The sequence below is a fragment of the Peromyscus californicus genome, unplaced genomic scaffold, assembly GCF_007827085.1.
Source record: "Peromyscus californicus insignis strain IS unplaced genomic scaffold, ASM782708v3 Scaffold_10__1_contigs__length_136768540, whole genome shotgun sequence".
Lineage (NCBI taxonomy): Eukaryota > Metazoa > Chordata > Mammalia > Rodentia > Cricetidae > Peromyscus > Peromyscus californicus.
Window position 1 is genome coordinate 83338425 of NW_026294391.1, and position 16989 is coordinate 83355413.

Genomic DNA, 16989 nt, shown 5'->3' on the forward strand with positions numbered 1-16989 from the left:
TAGTTGTGATACATACAATAGTAAACTACGTAGCTGTTTTAAAACTCAGTTCTATATACTGACGCTGAAAGCTTCCTGCAGGATATTAAGTAAAAATGTATATATTATGAGTTCATTTGTGTTTTTAGCATATAAATATAAAGAGATGGAAAGGATGGATGAATAGATGGAAATATCTTACATAGGCACACAAACAATGTCTGGAGAAAAAGACAAACAAAAAAATTCCCTCTAGGAATTAAGATAAGCAGAGGCAATACAATTATATTTTAACTCTTACTGGGTCAAGTAATAAAAATATCCTCATATCTCTGAGCACACTAAGCTATATAAGAAAGAAACTGAAATAAGACAGCAGTAATAGCTATAAATATTGGGAGAAGATGCCATGGGCTCTTCATTCTTAAGGAGGGAAAGAAGAATGGTTAGTGGTATCAAACAAAAGAGGAAAACAGCCAATAGACAGAGAATACAAACAGATAATCCTTAAGGGGGAAAATCAAATGGTCAAGATATGTCCAAAAGAAAAAGGTTCATACTGGCAATAAATGTTTTAAAAAATGTTTGGTTTTCAATTAAAAAAATTCAGAAAGACAATGCTGATCTTCTTTTTTTAAAGATTTTTTTTGTTTATGTGTATTTGTGGGTGAGTGGCTGATGTATACTCTGCCTAACGTGGGTGCTGGGAACCAGATTCAGCTCCTCTGGAAGAGCAGCAAGCTCTCCTAACCACTGAGTCCTCTCTCCAGCCCCAATGTTCAACTTTTTACAAGACATAAAAGGTATTTTCATACTTTCTTGATGAATGTAAACTGGTAAAAATCTGTTAAAACAAGCTGGTTTTTCAAAAGTTAAACTTTACAGAACTTTTCCCAGTTGCAATGAATTTTATGATACACTGTTTAACACATGCCTTCCTTGCTGAAATGTTTCCCCCCCAAAAAAATAGTGTCTCTCTCCACTCCATCTCAAGTGTATGGATGGCCAGACCCAATACAGGGCTCCAAGTGCATTGCAAGTCCTCATAGCTACCACACTGTGGGTCCTCAGCAGATAAAACCATGCTTTCTGATATGTCATTGGAAATCATTAAAAGACACAGACAACAAGGCACTTCTGGTACCTAAACTGAAAAAAAAAAGCTACAAACACAAAATAGTGCAGATACCATAGGAGTTTTCCATCTCTTTAAAATACCTTGAGTTCAAGGTACTTTGAGACAGACAAGGACATGAGATTGTCTATGATCTATCATTTCAACTCTTCATTTGCTGGCATTGTCTAATCTCTGACCTTGTCATTTTCTGACGCAGCCATCTAGACAAATCTCTCAAAGTAGATTGTCCACAGTGATTCCAGACCTGTGGCTGGTGAATGATGCTGGAAAGAAATATAACCAGCCTCTGTGACTTGAAGTAGAAACAACCTACAGTAATTGTTTGCAGCTTTATGGAGGTACAATTTACCAAAGTTGTACATATTTGCAGTAAATATGCTGTGTGCATAATCTTGATGCTGCACCCTTGTTTTCACCCTTCTCAGATGCCACTGGAGCCCTTCCTCACTCTTGGTAGGAGGACCACCCTAGAATCCCAGCCTCCACAGCATCACTAGCTTTGCCCTCCCTCTCTCATCCCAATGAAAGAGCTATTTCCCTTTCTCTAAGTCTGGTACTTTCTCCACTTTCATTGTGCTCAATCATCACCCCCAGCTTCCTCAGGGATGCTGTATCATCTAACTATATGTGACATGCTCATAAATAGGCTTCTCTCTATCCTGGATTTAAAACAGCACAAAATTAATATCGTGATATTCCCTGAGCCTTGTCTCCTTCCCATCACAGCCAAGCTTCTTCGGTGCAAATTCCACATTGTCCCAGACTCGGGGTGGAGCTGACTGGTAGAGTACCTGCCTACTATGCATAAGACTATGGGGTTTGATCTCTACCATAGAAAAAATGAAAGAGATATTTTTAAAAGATCACCCATCCTTAAAAAGGGCATAAGTAAAAAAATACTCTTGAGAGTAAATGGTTAAACCCTCTGAGATGACAACTAGGTCTTGCTTACTCAATTTTTAAAATGTGTGTGTGTGTGTGTGTCTGTCTGTCTGTCTGTCTATCTGTAAAATTTGTCTTCCATTGATAATAATTGCATGTATTTAAGTGATAGAATCAATTTTTTGATCTATGTATACATTATAGAAAGATTCAGCCTATTCTTTTTTTTAAGAATATACCATTCATCAGCAGCGGTCAACATGCAGTGCAATAAATGACTAAAACTATTCTCTCCAGTTGAAGTGAAACTATTTGTCCATCAATCAATACCTCCCTCACCCAGAAGGTCACTTACTAGAATGATTTTCTAGGGACTGGGAAGATGATTCAGTGGATAAGAGTTCTAATGATGACCTGAGTGTGATCCCCAGAACCCATGTAAAACCCCAGGTATAGACAGGGAAGGTGGAACCAGGAAGACAGGGGTTCACTGGCTGCCAAGACATGGCAAACCCCAAATTCAGTGAGAAACTCTGGTTCAAGGGAATAAGGCAGGAATTCTAGAGCTGGGCACCTAAAGCCCTCCTCTGGCCTCTGTATACACAACCACAAGTACATGTGTGCACACACAGATATATCTCACACCTATACAAAGCTAGTCCACGGAAACAGTTGTATGTACTTGACTATTGCATAAGAATGTTCAGTGAAGCTGGGCAGTGGTGGCACACACCCTTAATCCCAGCACTTGGAAGCAGAGGCAGAAGGATCTCTGTGAGTTCAGGGCCAGCCTGGTCTACAGAGCTAGTTTCAGGACAGCCAGAGCTACACAAAGAAACCCTGTCTCAGGGAAGAAAAAAGAATGTTCAGTGAAACTTCATGGTGATTTGGACAAGGGTGGCAGGGGCAGAGATGGAGGCATATGGAAGAATGCATGATATAGTTTGAATCTGAGATCAGCAAGAGTTCAAACACTGTATACAGTGGGCTAAGAAGAAGACAGAAATCAACAGTGAGCTGACAAAAATCTTGGTTCAATTGGCTAAATGGATAATGGTACCCTTTTTCTTAGTCATAGGAAGCTGAATGAAGAGTTAAGGATGTTCGGGCAATCAATAATCCTCATTTGATATGTTACCCTTGAGGTATCTATCAGATGACATGTAGAAATGTCAAATAGGTCACTAAGAACATGAGGCATCAGCATAGAAGTAAGACCCAGAAGAGAAACATTAATGATGAGTGTCCAGAGAGATGTTACAGCTATGGTGCTGGATGAAATTCTGAGAAGTTTTTGGGTGGAGAAGTCTGCAGGCTGAGACACTCCAGTGTTCAATGCTTGGGGAGATAAGTTTTAAAGAGCCTAAGCAGTTATTTGTGCAAACTTAAATTTCAAAGAAGCCAACACAATAAAAGGTGAGAAGTACACACTCACTCTCACTACCTTCTCCAGGGCCTAGCTCCTTCCAAGTTCAATGTTACCACATGCCTTCTGCAAGTTTTTCTGCCTGGATACTTCAAACTACATTTAAACAAAATAGCACTTTTGTTTTGCTACACAGTTGTTGCCTCATCCTATAGAGAACCAGTACACAACTAGGTGAGTTCTGTAAAAGCAGCACTCTGCTGGAACTTCTCCACACAGTCCATAACCCAATAATCACCGACACTTTACAAAGGTCAAGGGCGATAAGACTAGACACCTAATTTGTGCATCTTTTCTTCTTTTGAGCTCATCACTTCCCAGTTGCAATCACCTTCTGGACCCTCTCACTGGCTTTGCCACATGCCTAAAAGGCCTCAGGACATCTGCCAATTCACACCTCCCTTCCCAGTTCAACCACTGTTAGGAAAATGAAGCAAGGAGAGGGGTAGCTTTACATTTCCACCCACAGAGCTGGACTTAAACATAAAGAGGGGGCTCTAGTCAGGCAGGTTGGTTCACATCTTCAATCCTGGCACTCAGGAGGCAGAGGCAGGAGAATCAATTTGAGGCCAACTAGGATACACAGTGTGTTCTAGGCCAGCCTAAGATACATTCTGAGACTCTGTCTCCAACAAATTAGAAATTAAAGAGAGGAAATATTTATAACTAGGTCAAAGTTGTTATCAGGAACAGAATCTCAAAGGGACAAAGACAGCAGAAGGAAAGCTGTGTGAAAAGAGGACCTTGGGCATCCTTTCATGTATACGGTAGCAAACTGAGAAGGTTTGGTTATAGGCTCAGGAAAGTACAAATGAGTTCCAGTTCCTAGAATGGCAATGCCATTCACTCATTCATTCAACCAACATCAGTATGACCCCTATGATGTGCTCAGAACTCTGCTTCCATTGACCATCACTGAATACAAAAGACAGTAATTCTTTTCCACATGGCCTTTGTCTTATGGGGTGGAGGTGAAACAATCAATAAGCAAGACAAATGTAGGAAAGAGGTAGAAACAATGTTTAGGGAAGGAGTTACAATTTTAAGTGGGTTAACTGCCTCCCAACAGAGGTACAACACTTATGAACAAACCCCTACAGTGGGTTCCAAGTAGCTCAGGATGGTTTCTTCTTATTCCAATCTCACCACTTCTTGAAGACATTGCATCCCCAATCCCTAGCACAAATATTTGTACTTCAGGATTCAGTTACTGCCCTTACAAAGATTACAAGCTTCTAGATGGAAAAACAGAGCAGTATTCGGACCTTTGTTGAAGTGTAAACAAAGTCCTTAAACATAGTATAACTAGCCATTCTGCTTGAAGGGAGGAAGTGTGTGTTCAATGAGGTTGTTTCAAAGGCAATGACTTTTGGCTAGATCCTGAGAGGTGAATAAGAATTCATAAAAGGGAGGGATACGAATGGCTAGTTTCCCAGAGGAAAAACAATAGTTTAAGTTCCAGAGGTGGGGTTGAGGAAGACATATTCTCCCAACTATCTCTACCTAAACTACAAATAGAAAGGGCACAGTACCACTCCACCTGATGTGGCTTTGTTGCATACGCATATTTCTGGCAAATACTTACCCACTACTACACCTTTGTCTCTCCCAGGAAAGGAAGAAGTTGAATCAGGTGGCCATCCCTAGAATCTAGACATACACCTCTAAAATCCAGGACTATGCTCTCCTAACTTCAAGACCATTGCCATGGAGCTGAGAGCTTTGGAGGTTTCCTTCATCCAGGCACATTCAGGGGTAGGTACTTAACAACAGCAGCATGCAACTGGCTCTATGTTTAAAATGAATTCAGTTAAGACATGAATGAGGTGATTCAACTCCACAATGCATTTAAGATGAAAGCAAGGATCAAAAAACTTAGGAGCTTCACACAAGCTCTGTCCCACTGTCAGAATGTGGACACTGTACTTTAGGACACTGTACTTAACCTCTCAGTCTCCTTTTCATCCTGTCATGGTGGGAACTGTAGCCCCTATTGTAGGGAATTACTATGCAACTTGTCTGAAATAATGTGAGAACTTACCACCATGCCTGACTTCATCCATTCACTGTACCATCATCACAGCAGTTCCAACCTTGAAGGTAAAGTGCTCAGAGAACACCAACCAGAATGCTTCATACACTCACAGCCCAATAATCCCAGAACAGACCTCCAAGCTCAAGTTCACCACTCTGACCTAGGGTGTAGCAACTTAAATCATGTTACCAGTGTTCATCAGCTACCCAAATGGAGCCTCACAAACCAGTTTTGTGTGTGTGTGTGTGTGGGGGGGGGGGTTTCTACTACAATTTCCAGCAGGTGTTTACACACACACCAAGAAAAAAAAATTGCCACAGCTCTCTCCATTAAACACTGTTTTCACTACTTCAGGGTAAATTTACACTTTAGTTCATTAACTCCTTAATATCAATGTATTTATGAATAGTGGGGATATGAAGCTGAAAGAGCAGAAGGGTATCCAGTGAAAAAAGAAGAAGCGGAGAACAGATGTGATACCTGTAATGGCAGCACTTTGGGAGGTAGAGGCAAGAGAATTACCAGCCAGTGTGAGTCCAGCCTGGTCCACAAAATGAATTCCAGACCAATCTGAGCTAAAATGAGAATCTGTCTCAAACAACAAAAACAGAAAGGGGGGAAGTGGGGTGGGGCACCCAGGGATGTAGTGGGACTAATTTTCCCACAGATATACAAGACTCAGTGTTGATCCTGCTAGAAGCAGTATTCTAGAATGCTAGGTCCTCTGGTCCTGAAGCTGCAGCACAGGAGGGGGGAAAAGGGTTGGTTAAAGCAAAACCCATCACTTTTTTAAGCTACCAGAATGTTAAGCGAATTACTTGGGCATCAAGTTCTCCTCCAACCCCATCTTCTCCAATGCTACCGGCTGGGGGAACACTGGTGTCCTTCTGCCAGAAGCAATCCCCCAGCCTGCTTGAAGGGAGCATGATAAAGGAGTTCAGCTCCAAAGTACACAGCTGGGTCTCCAGCCCCAAGCCCAAAGGGAACCCACTGAGGCAGAACTCACAGTCAACTGGCCTTTAGCCTGTACCTGTGGTGGAGAGACAAGGCGAAGCTAGGAACATAGAAGCCTGGAGGTCTCAGAAACAGCGAGGGGCCACCGAAGGAGCTGGACCGCCAAACCCTGCGAGAAGCAGTCACAAAAAGGTGACTAGCCGCCAAGTCCGAGGAGGATCCAGCTCTGCTAGAAGCCCGTCCCAGCCCGCACCCGGCTAGCTCTCCAGAGGGGCCAAGGCTGGCGGGAAAAAGCCTGGGCGCCCTGGGTCAGAGGTACCTGTGGAGAGGCAGCACCCAGAGACACGGTCCAAGAGAACCCGGCAGAAGCAGCCCGAGAGAAGGAAAAGTGGCAGGGAGGGACCGCCCGGAGCAGACTGGAGGCACCGCGTGGGGGTGCGGTCCCGAGACGCGGACACGACAGAGGTGCCCGTGTGGCAGCTGGGGACGGAGGACAGGGACACACAAGGTACAGCAGGGCACATGACCCCCCCGAGGGGGGGGGCGAGACACGGGGCTGGGGGTCCTCGAAGTCTCAGACAGAGGGCGAGGGGCGCTCAGACACTAGCTGCCTGCCACCTACCTGTCACCTGCAACAGGTGCTACTAGGTGACCAAAGCTCTGGGTGCCGAAGGGTAGGGAGGGTCTCCAGTTCCGAGGAGACCAAGACCGCAACCCTGGCGGCCGGCCCTACTCACCCTCCCAGGAGGCGGAAAAGCTGCAACTTTCCCTGGAGCGGGGGAGGAGCTGGCCTCTTAAAGGGGCCGCACGGAGCGCAGGGATATTTTAGCTGAGGGCCAACTAGCAAAGAGAGTTCTGGGAACCCAAGCCTTAAGGCACTGGAGGAATTTCCTCCTGAGTTAGCAGATTTTGAGGACCTACTGGATGCACCTCCTCCGCCATTTACGTCTATCCCTGGCCACACTCTTAGATGATGGGGGAAGAGGGGGAGTTCACTTACCTTTTTGTTCAGCGAGCCAGAAGTTGTCCAACTGTGAAGTGCTCCTAAGGAAACAAGGGTCTCTCTGGGGGAAGGAAAGATATCTTCTTCAGTGGTGTAGGCATTGGTAAGGAGCCCCTGCTCCTGTAAATAATTACCCAGGACATTGTAAGCAATCGTGATGAAACGGATTGGGTCTTCAAAAATAAATAACTTAAATAAATTTGAAAAAGAATGAAAAGGTGACTAGCTAGGTAAAGAAAGAGATCAGAGGGAGTAGGGGGAACAGGAGAGGGGTCAGGAGATAAAAAGTGAAAAGGGAGCCTGAATATTACTTGGGGAAATATTAATATATGTGCCATTCAGATTGACTTCTGTTTTTTGAGGCAAACAAAAGTATCCTTTAGGCAAAGGTTATAGATTAAACTCACACATTCACACTCAAAGGCACAATTGGTTAAAATATTCAACTCATTAGACACTAGAGAACAGGGGTTGGGGATTTAGCTCAGTGGTAGAGCGCTTGCTAAGCGCAAGGCCCTAGGTTCGATTCTCAGCTCAAAAAAAAAAAAAAAAAAAGAAAAAGAAAAAGAAACTAGAGAACAAATTAGAACAATAATGAGATTCTTTCACAAACAGTTTTGCAGGGGAGGTTGTAAGTAGCATTTGATGAGGACTGAGTAATCACCAAATAAGCACTTTTGTAACTACTAGCAGGAATGTATGCTGCTTAAAGACCCTCTTTGAAAGCATTGTGCACTGTTTATCAATACACACTAAAATGTTTATATTTACCCACATCGCCACCTTCCTCTCTGTCCCTCTTCGCTTCACATGGGCCCTGAAAGGTGGGCAGATCTCTCTCATCTAGCACCACCAATTAAACATGTTCAAATTTATACCATCTTAAAAGAAAATCTCTGTCTTACCCATATGCAAGATCTCTCTATACCTCCTTTAAGGGTCAATTTATTGAAAATGTACTTTACAGGTGAGACGTGTCTACAATTTCTCACTCTCTCCTTTCTCATTCATTGCTCAACTCTTAGCAATCTAGCTTCCTTCCTCTACTGGAACTGAGCTAAACAAGATATCCAAGCGATGATCTCTGCGTCAATAAATTCCTTGATAAATAAACAAATAAAGCATTACTGGTTCTTATCTTGCCTAACCTCTTCCCTACATTTAGCCCCATTGGCCATTTCCTTCTCCCTGAGATGATTTCTGTGGTATCTGTGACATCACACTGTTTTGCTTTTACACCTAGCAGTTTGCTTTTTCCTCCATCTCCTTGGAGGGTTCATGTTCTGCTGTCTGACCTCTGAAAGTCAGGCAGTCTCAGAGTGAAGATTAATATGCTCTCTCTCCATCTCTAAATGGTATCTTTCATCTATATGGCCACGAATGTTATCTATAATTCTTCCCAGATGGCTACATTGAGCTCTGCTTCCTTAGCATCTCCAATCAGATATCCTGCAAGCACCTCAAATTCAACACAACCAAAGCTGAACCTATAAGTTTTTCTCTTAAATTTGTTCTTTCTTCCGGGGGTTTCTTAGTAAAAGACTACATGCCACTGAGGTAAGCCCTGAGTAATAATTGTATGATGGGGGAATTAATTAATGAATCCTAAGGAAATAGAGATGGATGCAAAGTTTTTGTTTAACTATGTTAATTCCAGTATAACCTAGAATAAGAAAAAAAAGATAAAGACAGTTTAGTGGGTAAGTGAAATATTATATAGTCCTACAAATGGAATATCGTTATAGTCAATTAAACTGATATGTGCACGGTTTATAATGACAAAGAAATGCTTGTACTATGTATAATGTAGTATATATGTTATTATTTGAATAATATATTATCTTTATAATATATAGTATTATTTGAAAGTAGGATACAACATTTAATGGAAAATATGATTATAACAATGAAAATAGAATACACTTGGAAATATACAAAATAATAACAATGGATATTTGTAAGTAACAAAACTGATAGACTTTTGTTTTCTTCTCATTTTTCTTTATTTTTCAACTTTCTTATGAGTATACATGGCTTTGATAATACCAAAAGTCTTATATCTTATTATTTTTAATGTCTTAAAATTCATGTGTGTAGGTGTTTCACCTGCATGTATGTGTGTGCACCACAAGCATGCATGTCTGTGGAGGCCAGAAGAAAGCATCATACCCACTGGAACTGGAGTTACAGATGGGTGTGAGCTATCATGTAGGTTCTGGGAATTGAACCCAGGTCCTCCAGAAGAGCAACCAGTGTTCTTCACTGATGAGCCATCTCTCTAGCCCCAGAACCAAAACTCTTTTGAAAGGAATTTTAATAGGGAAAAATAAATCCAATTTTGGTACACAAGACAATAAAAAACCCAGTGCTCTGAAACATGGAAAACCATTTTTTTAGATACTTTAGCTTTTTAATACCTTCCTCTACCCTAAATTGTGAAGAAACCCCTTCAAAAATGAAATCTTCTTGTTCTGTGAAGCTTTGGCAGTTTAGATCCAGGTTAGAGTAGGAGATTTTGTGGTTTTTGTATTACACACAATCAAACACACACACACACACACACACACACACACACACACACACACACAAATTTGGCTTGTGGTAACACCTTTTTGCAGGCAGTCCTTAGTAATTAAAATATCTTCAACCAGAATTGATCTAAGAAAACATTTATTCCAACTCCTTTATTTCTCAACAACACTTTAAGTTTTTACTCCTTCCTTTATTTTCTTTTTTGGTTTTTTAAGACAGGGTTTCTATGTATAGTCCTGGCCATCCTGGAACTCGATCTGTAGATCAGGCTGGCCTTGTACTCAGAGATCCGCCTGCCTCTGCCTCCCAAGTGCTGGCATTAAAGGCCTGTGCCACCATACCCGGCAAGCTTTTACATCTTGATGTGCAATGTCTCACTCACCAAGAGCTACCTCATTGAAAGGATACAAAGATCTGGTTCTTCCTCTCTAAGACAGTCTTACCAACCTAGTAGCAAATGCACAGAGTCAAACATAAACAGTAAACCAAAACGAAGCTAGACAGTGACCGTCTTACACATAGTTTGTGTTTCGAAAATTGCTGTCAGTTTTGATTGGACCCTACTTTACTACTATAATGTTTCTGTGTTCAAACTCTACTAAATATTTTGAAGAGTCTAACAATGCAAGCAAATCCAAACAATGTCCTATGAAAACATGTAGTCAGGCATGGGCAGAGCTCTTAAAAGGCAGGGTTAGTAGGACATAGGCGCTATGAAGTGGGAAGTGGGGAGAACAGAGTGAGGGCTTTAACTTGTGAGGGTGAAGGGAGGGCACTAGGGATGGGGAAGGGTGGAGAGAAATACAGACACTAAAGATGATTGAAAAATCCAAAGGAAAATCTACTGCTTTATGTTTACTTAATATAAATGCACATATAATATATATGTGCATATGCGAATACAAATATAAATAGTTTAAATGAAATTATGACACTTGGGGTGATAACAGTCCCCACAAGAGTCATACACTAGCTAATAAAAACCCTGGTACCAGACTTGGAAAACCTCCCTTCAAGTTGTTGGTCAGAGTCCAAGAGATTCCCCAAACAACATAAGCTATTGCTGTTGCCCTTGATGGTCTCACGGAACTTGAAGGTAAGACCTGATTGCTAAAGATACGACACACTTCAGACACAGGACTAGGAGGAACTGAGCTGGAATTGACCTGGAGACTTCTCTCCCTAAGGACTAGCTCCCATAGTATTTGAATTTGTTATACAAGCTGCTAGGGGAGAGTAGCAATCTGTAGTCTTTCCCAACGGTAAAGCTTAGGAACCACAACAATGACCGCCCTGTCAAAATATCCCCAATGGTGCAGTAGTGGCACTTATATCTTAGGGGTAACCAACAACCATCTATCTAATTGAACTTAATGCCTGCTCAAGAAGAGGTTCTCATGTCTGGTATTGTAAATCTAGCCACCTACCTATAGTTGATGACATCATAGATAGACCCTAGAAGAGAACTTACTAATGTCACTTTCTTAAACTAGGATAATCCTAACTGCATTCTAAATGCCTATTCTTATAGCTGCAGAGAAATAAGCTCTCATCACTTGCCAAAGAAACTTCTTTCTTATAGCAGGAGGAAACCATCACAGAAACCCACAACTAATCAGAATGCAGAGAACAACTGTCTCTGGGGTGCCTATACCCAATTGAAGTACAACCTCTACTACACCTAAGGCTCATGGAACATCATCGTAGAGGGTATTGAAAGATTGTAAAAGCCAGAATACCAGGGCATCTTCTGTGAAACAGTGTCTTCTATATGTGACAGGAAGCAGCACCACAATGTGATCACTTAAACAAGATCTGCACAATGACAGTACCAGTTGACATTCCATCATGGATTGGATAAATCTCACAAGGTTCCACCCCTAAATAAAGAGCTATAGGAAAGTAATGGCTACTGAGAGGGATACTCAGTCTTCTCCAGGAACAATCCCACTGATAGGTTATCCTAAGTGGCCAGCCTTAAACACAGAAGCAATACTAAATGGACTCAGCAAGTTATGCACGCACATGTGTGTGTGCTTAGATATTTGTGCGTATATGAACTATTGAATGAAATAAAATAAAAAATATTAAACCAGGAATTTATATTTATCCTGTTTCTGATTTAATCTCCTATCCAATAGAGAATGTTTGGATTGTTTACATTCAATGAGTTGGTCAATTTTTCATGTTTAGGGGTTTCTGGCTACTGAAAATTTGAAAAGGTGGAGATTTTCCTCAGCTACAAGCGACAAGACACTTCAGTACTTAGCAATTACTCTTTAAAGTTCGAAATGTTTCAAAACTACATGAACAGTCCAGGTTAGTGGCACAAGCAGTCCACTGCCCTTGAGAGGCTGGGGTGGAAAGATCAGGCATCTAAAGCAAACCTGGGCTAGCTACCTAGGGAAATGGCTCATCTTAAAGGCAAGTTCTAAAAACTATGGCATTACCAATACAATTCAAACACTGTATGTTCTCCTCCATCTAGATTTTCACTGTCTCAGAATTGGGTCTTATCATTTCCATGTAGGTCTACATTTATTATATACATGTCTATCTCTAAACAATATCTAATATTTTACATAATCAGTATTACTCTTTATATAGCAGTATACACCATCTGCAGTTTTTTCCCTCAATCAACATGCTTATATGATTTTATCCCTTTTGGCAGATGTAGTTCATTCACTTTTGTTGCTATATCACATTCCCAAACATGAAGCTATTGCAATTTATTTATCTATTATCCTACAGATCAAAAGCTGTTTAATTGTCAAAGTTGTAATCCTGGTTGCCAGCACTCTCCCTTTGTAAAAACTAAACAAAAACCAGGTTTCCTGACAAAGTAAATTTAGTGCACTAGCGGTCTACAGTAGATTTACTCTTTCACTCAGTCAAGATCAGGGTTTCTCAGTGTTCGCAATATAGCCATTTGGGACAGAAGAGTGCCCTGTTGGGAGGTGGAGTAGGCCCTTCTGTAGCATGTTGAACAACACCTTTGACATTTATCTACTAAATACTAGCAGCATTTCCCAAAATTGTCTCCAGATATTGCCAAATGATCCCAGTCAAGAATGTTATGATATACTAAGTACTATCTATGTGTAAAGCATTTCAGTAAGTGCTGTGGGAAGGCAAAAGAAAAAAAATCATTGTTGAAAAGAAGCTCATTCATTCAGAGATACAGGTTGAGAATATTTTATGATCAACATATACTGTGGTAGGCACAGGATTTGAGCGACTCTTTTCTCCCGTAACTCACAGTTTATTAAGTAAGGTATGAAAAGACAGGTGAATTACAAATAAAAATACAATATTAAAAATGTAAATCTGGGGAGATGGGTATAGGAATACTTTAAAAGGCCATTTCAGCCTGGATGGGAATGGTTAGTGAAGATTCTGTAGTGGTTTGAATGAAAATAGCCCCCACAGACTCATAAGTTTGAATGCTTGGTTCCCAGTGGATACAATTGTTTGAGAAGGATTAGTAGGTGTGGTTGTGTTGAAGGAGGTGTATCACTGGGGGTAGGCTTTACGGTTTCAAAACATGCACTCCATTCTCAATGTGCCTCTCTGCTATCCTACTTGTGGATCAAGATGTTAGCTCTCAGCTGTCCCTGCTGCCATGCCCTCATTACGCCATCATGGCTTCAAATCCCTCTGGAACCATAAGCTCAACTGAAAGTTTTCCTTTATAAGTTGCCTTAATCATGGTGTTTTATCACAGCAATAGAAAAGTAACTAATACAGTATCCCTGGAAAAAGTTAGGTTCTTTGAATTTTAAAGGTTAAGTAGGATTTAGATCAAGAATATTGAAAGATATTATAGGAGAAAATAGCATACAGCAAAGTAAAAGCGCTATAAACACTAGGTATTGTACAACGGAACTACAAAGAAGGTAGTATAGTTACAGAATAAAGTACCAGGAAAATTTATGATGGAAGAGGATAAAAAAAAATGGTGTGTCGGCAATAGGACTGACACAGATATGAATTCACCAAGACTGTGCCAGCACACATAAGACCTGCATAGGTTCAAATGAGACAAAGCCCCATGAAGAAGGGGAAGTGAACACAAAATCCACCTCTAACCAAGAAGCTATCTACAATTAAAACATACTGGGAAAGGGAAAATCAGTTTTCTCTAATGGAGTGTCACTTTGTATATCAACCACACTCCACTGCAAGCCCCATGCCCAGGAGTAGTTGGCCAACACAAAATGCACTCCATGAGTTTTGTGTGTGTGTGCATTTTGTTTCATTTTGATATTTTTAGTCTCATTGTTTTTTTTTGTTTTTGTGGTGTTTTTAAAGAGAGAGAAAACATGAAGGTAGGTGAGTAGGGAGGTGGGAATTATCTGAAATGAGTCAGAGGAGGGTAAAATATGATCAAAATACATTGCATGCAAAACATTAAGTAGAAAATAGGGGAAATAATCGTTATTGGTTTGGAGTGCTGCTGAAACTAGATACCTCAAACTGAGTGGTTTGGGCAACAGAAACTTGTCTAATAGTTCCAAAACTGGAAGTCTGAGACCAAGCTGTCTACAGAGTTAACTCTTCCTAAGAAATATGAGAAAAAAACAAGCTGTTTAATGTCTCCATCCTGGCAGCTAGTGATTTCTTGGCTTGTAGAAAGATTTCCTTTATCTCTACCTTAAACCTCATGTGGTGTTTTCCCTATGTGTATCTGTGCCCTAATCAATTTTACCTTAAAATATGTTCTGAGAATTTTGTAGTGTATCTACATCACTCCCTCCCTCCCCGTCCAACTCTTCCCATGCCAATTAATGAGTGTGTGTGTGTGTGTGTGTGTGTGTGTGTGTGTGTGTGTGTGTTATAAAGAGAAAGAAAGATGCTTATATATACATGTGTCCAGGGCTGACTACTTGGGATTGGACATCCTATACAGGAGTTCATCACTGTAGGAAACTGATTTTCCCCTTTCTCAGCAGGCATTGACTCCAATAGCTCTTCATCTAAGGATGTGATAATGTGGAATTTTCCCTATATAAGTTAGCATGTCAACTGTTTTTGTCATTATGCCAATATCATCCAGGCAACCATATTGTTGCAAGTTCACATGTACATTTTCCCTGTCACGTATAGGGAACAATATCTAAGAGCAGATGCCCTGGGCCTCTGGCTCTTATAATTTCTCTGCCTCCCCTTCTGTGATTTTTTTCCTAAGCCTTGGGTGTATGGGTTGCATTACAGATATATCATTTAGAGTTAGGCACTCCATTATCCCATATTCTCTGCATTTTGACCTGTTGTGTATCTCTCTAACAATCTCCATCTGTTGCAAAAAGAAGCTTCTTTATGAGGATGAGAGCTACACTAATAAAGGCATCAATCATAATAGATTAGGGTCCATCCTAATGAATTTACCTTACCTAATTACATCTGCAATGATCCAATTTAGAACACATTCTAAGGTGCTGGGAGTTAGGACTTCAACATTAATTTTAAGATACAAAATTCAACTCACAACATAAGGGTAGGAGTTAGAACTCCAGAAGCTTTTAAAGATTTGGGGGTTTTGGTGACACCACTAGTTTAACTGGTCTTCATCTCTTTTTCTAGCTCAATACTCTTTTTACAGATAAACACACTTTGTTTATCCCTTCATAAGGGATAACATTTGAATTGTTTCCAAATTTGACCATTATGAATAATGTTCACATAAACAATCATATATGAAATTTTAATGAATATTTGTTTTCAAAGCATATATATACATATACATACATACACATATATATATCTGTATGTGTGTGTGTATATATATATATATATATATATATATATATATATATATCCCTATGGATAAAATTGCTGATTCTTAATGAAACTCAGTTCAGTCTTTTGAGGAATCCTGATTGCTTTCCAAGCTGGCTTCCCCATTTTATTTTCACAAGGGCAAAGTGTGAGGACTCTAATTTATACAGATCTTTGATAGCACCCACTCATATCAGTCTTTTTATTACAGACATCCCAGTGAGAAGTGGTGCCTTTTTGTGGTTTTTATTTACATTTCCCTAAAAACTAATAATGTTGAATATCTTTTCATGTGCTTATTAGCCATTAGTATTTTCTTCTTTGAAAAAAATGTCTATTCAGATCATTTTCCACTTTTAATTCAATTGTCTTCTTGCTACTGAGTTATATGAATTTTTGTATGATTTAATTATAGTTTTTAAAGTAGGTAAGAGGAAAGGAGAAAGACACTCTTAGGAAGGAGAGTGTCATGAAGACATAAAGAACAGGTTTTGTTGTTTGATTCGAGAGGAGTGTCCAGGTCAGAGAAACCTGTACTGAATTGTATTTAGTACGAGTACTTTGTGGTTCTAGTCAAGACTAGGTAAGTGGTGGATTGATTTGTTCTCAGGCAGTTGGTAATTTAGGATGAAAACTTTTAAGATGTGTTTTCAAAGATTTCTTCTGAGTGGTCATTCATTTTAATAAAAGCATCTTTCAAGAAAAGCAGCATGTACCCAGATATGAAAGGAAAACACAGAGGTTCTCTGTTATCAAATGTAATAATTTCTTTTTACTTTAATTTTCCTTTGACTCTCAACCAATGTTTGACATTGTTCCCCAATTATTCCTCACTAAGGCCTCCTCTTCTATGGCTTTTGAAACAATGCCATGGCCTCCAGGTTCATCCATCTCTTCTGCTTGTGCTTCCTAATATTCTCAGATCCTGCTCTTTCTGCTCCTACCTTAATATTAAAAGCATAAATGTCACGTTAGTTTATTCATAAGAAGTCTGCAGACACTCACATTTACTGGTGCCTGTTATATGCAATTTTGGGGAGCTGGAAACATAGCAATAAACAGCAGCAAAGAGCTTGCCCACATGGGTCATACATTATTAGTTTAAGAAAAAGGAGCAACACTAATAGTAAGCACACATAATATTTACTACTAGTATAAACACTGTTCTAAGGTATTAATCTAAGATACACATGCATTACACCTAATACTCAAAAGTCCCATGACGCAGCTACATATATCCTTACAGATAAGGGAACTGA

At 40.2% G+C, this 16989-nt stretch overlaps 1 protein-coding gene across 5 annotated transcripts in view; it reads right to left on the reverse strand.

Annotated features, from left to right (window-relative positions):
• Nucleotides 1–7163, reverse strand: part of Sytl4 (synaptotagmin like 4) — a 50932-nt gene extending 43769 nt beyond the window's left edge. For 4 of the 5 annotated variants that reach the window (XM_052735418.1, XM_052735403.1, XM_052735436.1 and 1 more), the window contains exon 1: nt 7037–7163. The gene's annotated coding sequence lies outside the window, so the exon portion shown is untranslated. Of the gene's footprint in view, nt 1–6490; nt 6584–7036 lie in introns of all 5 variants that reach the window. The other variant, XM_052735412.1, reaches the window with a different exon arrangement.
• Between the last annotated feature and the right edge of the window lie 9826 nt (nt 7164–16989).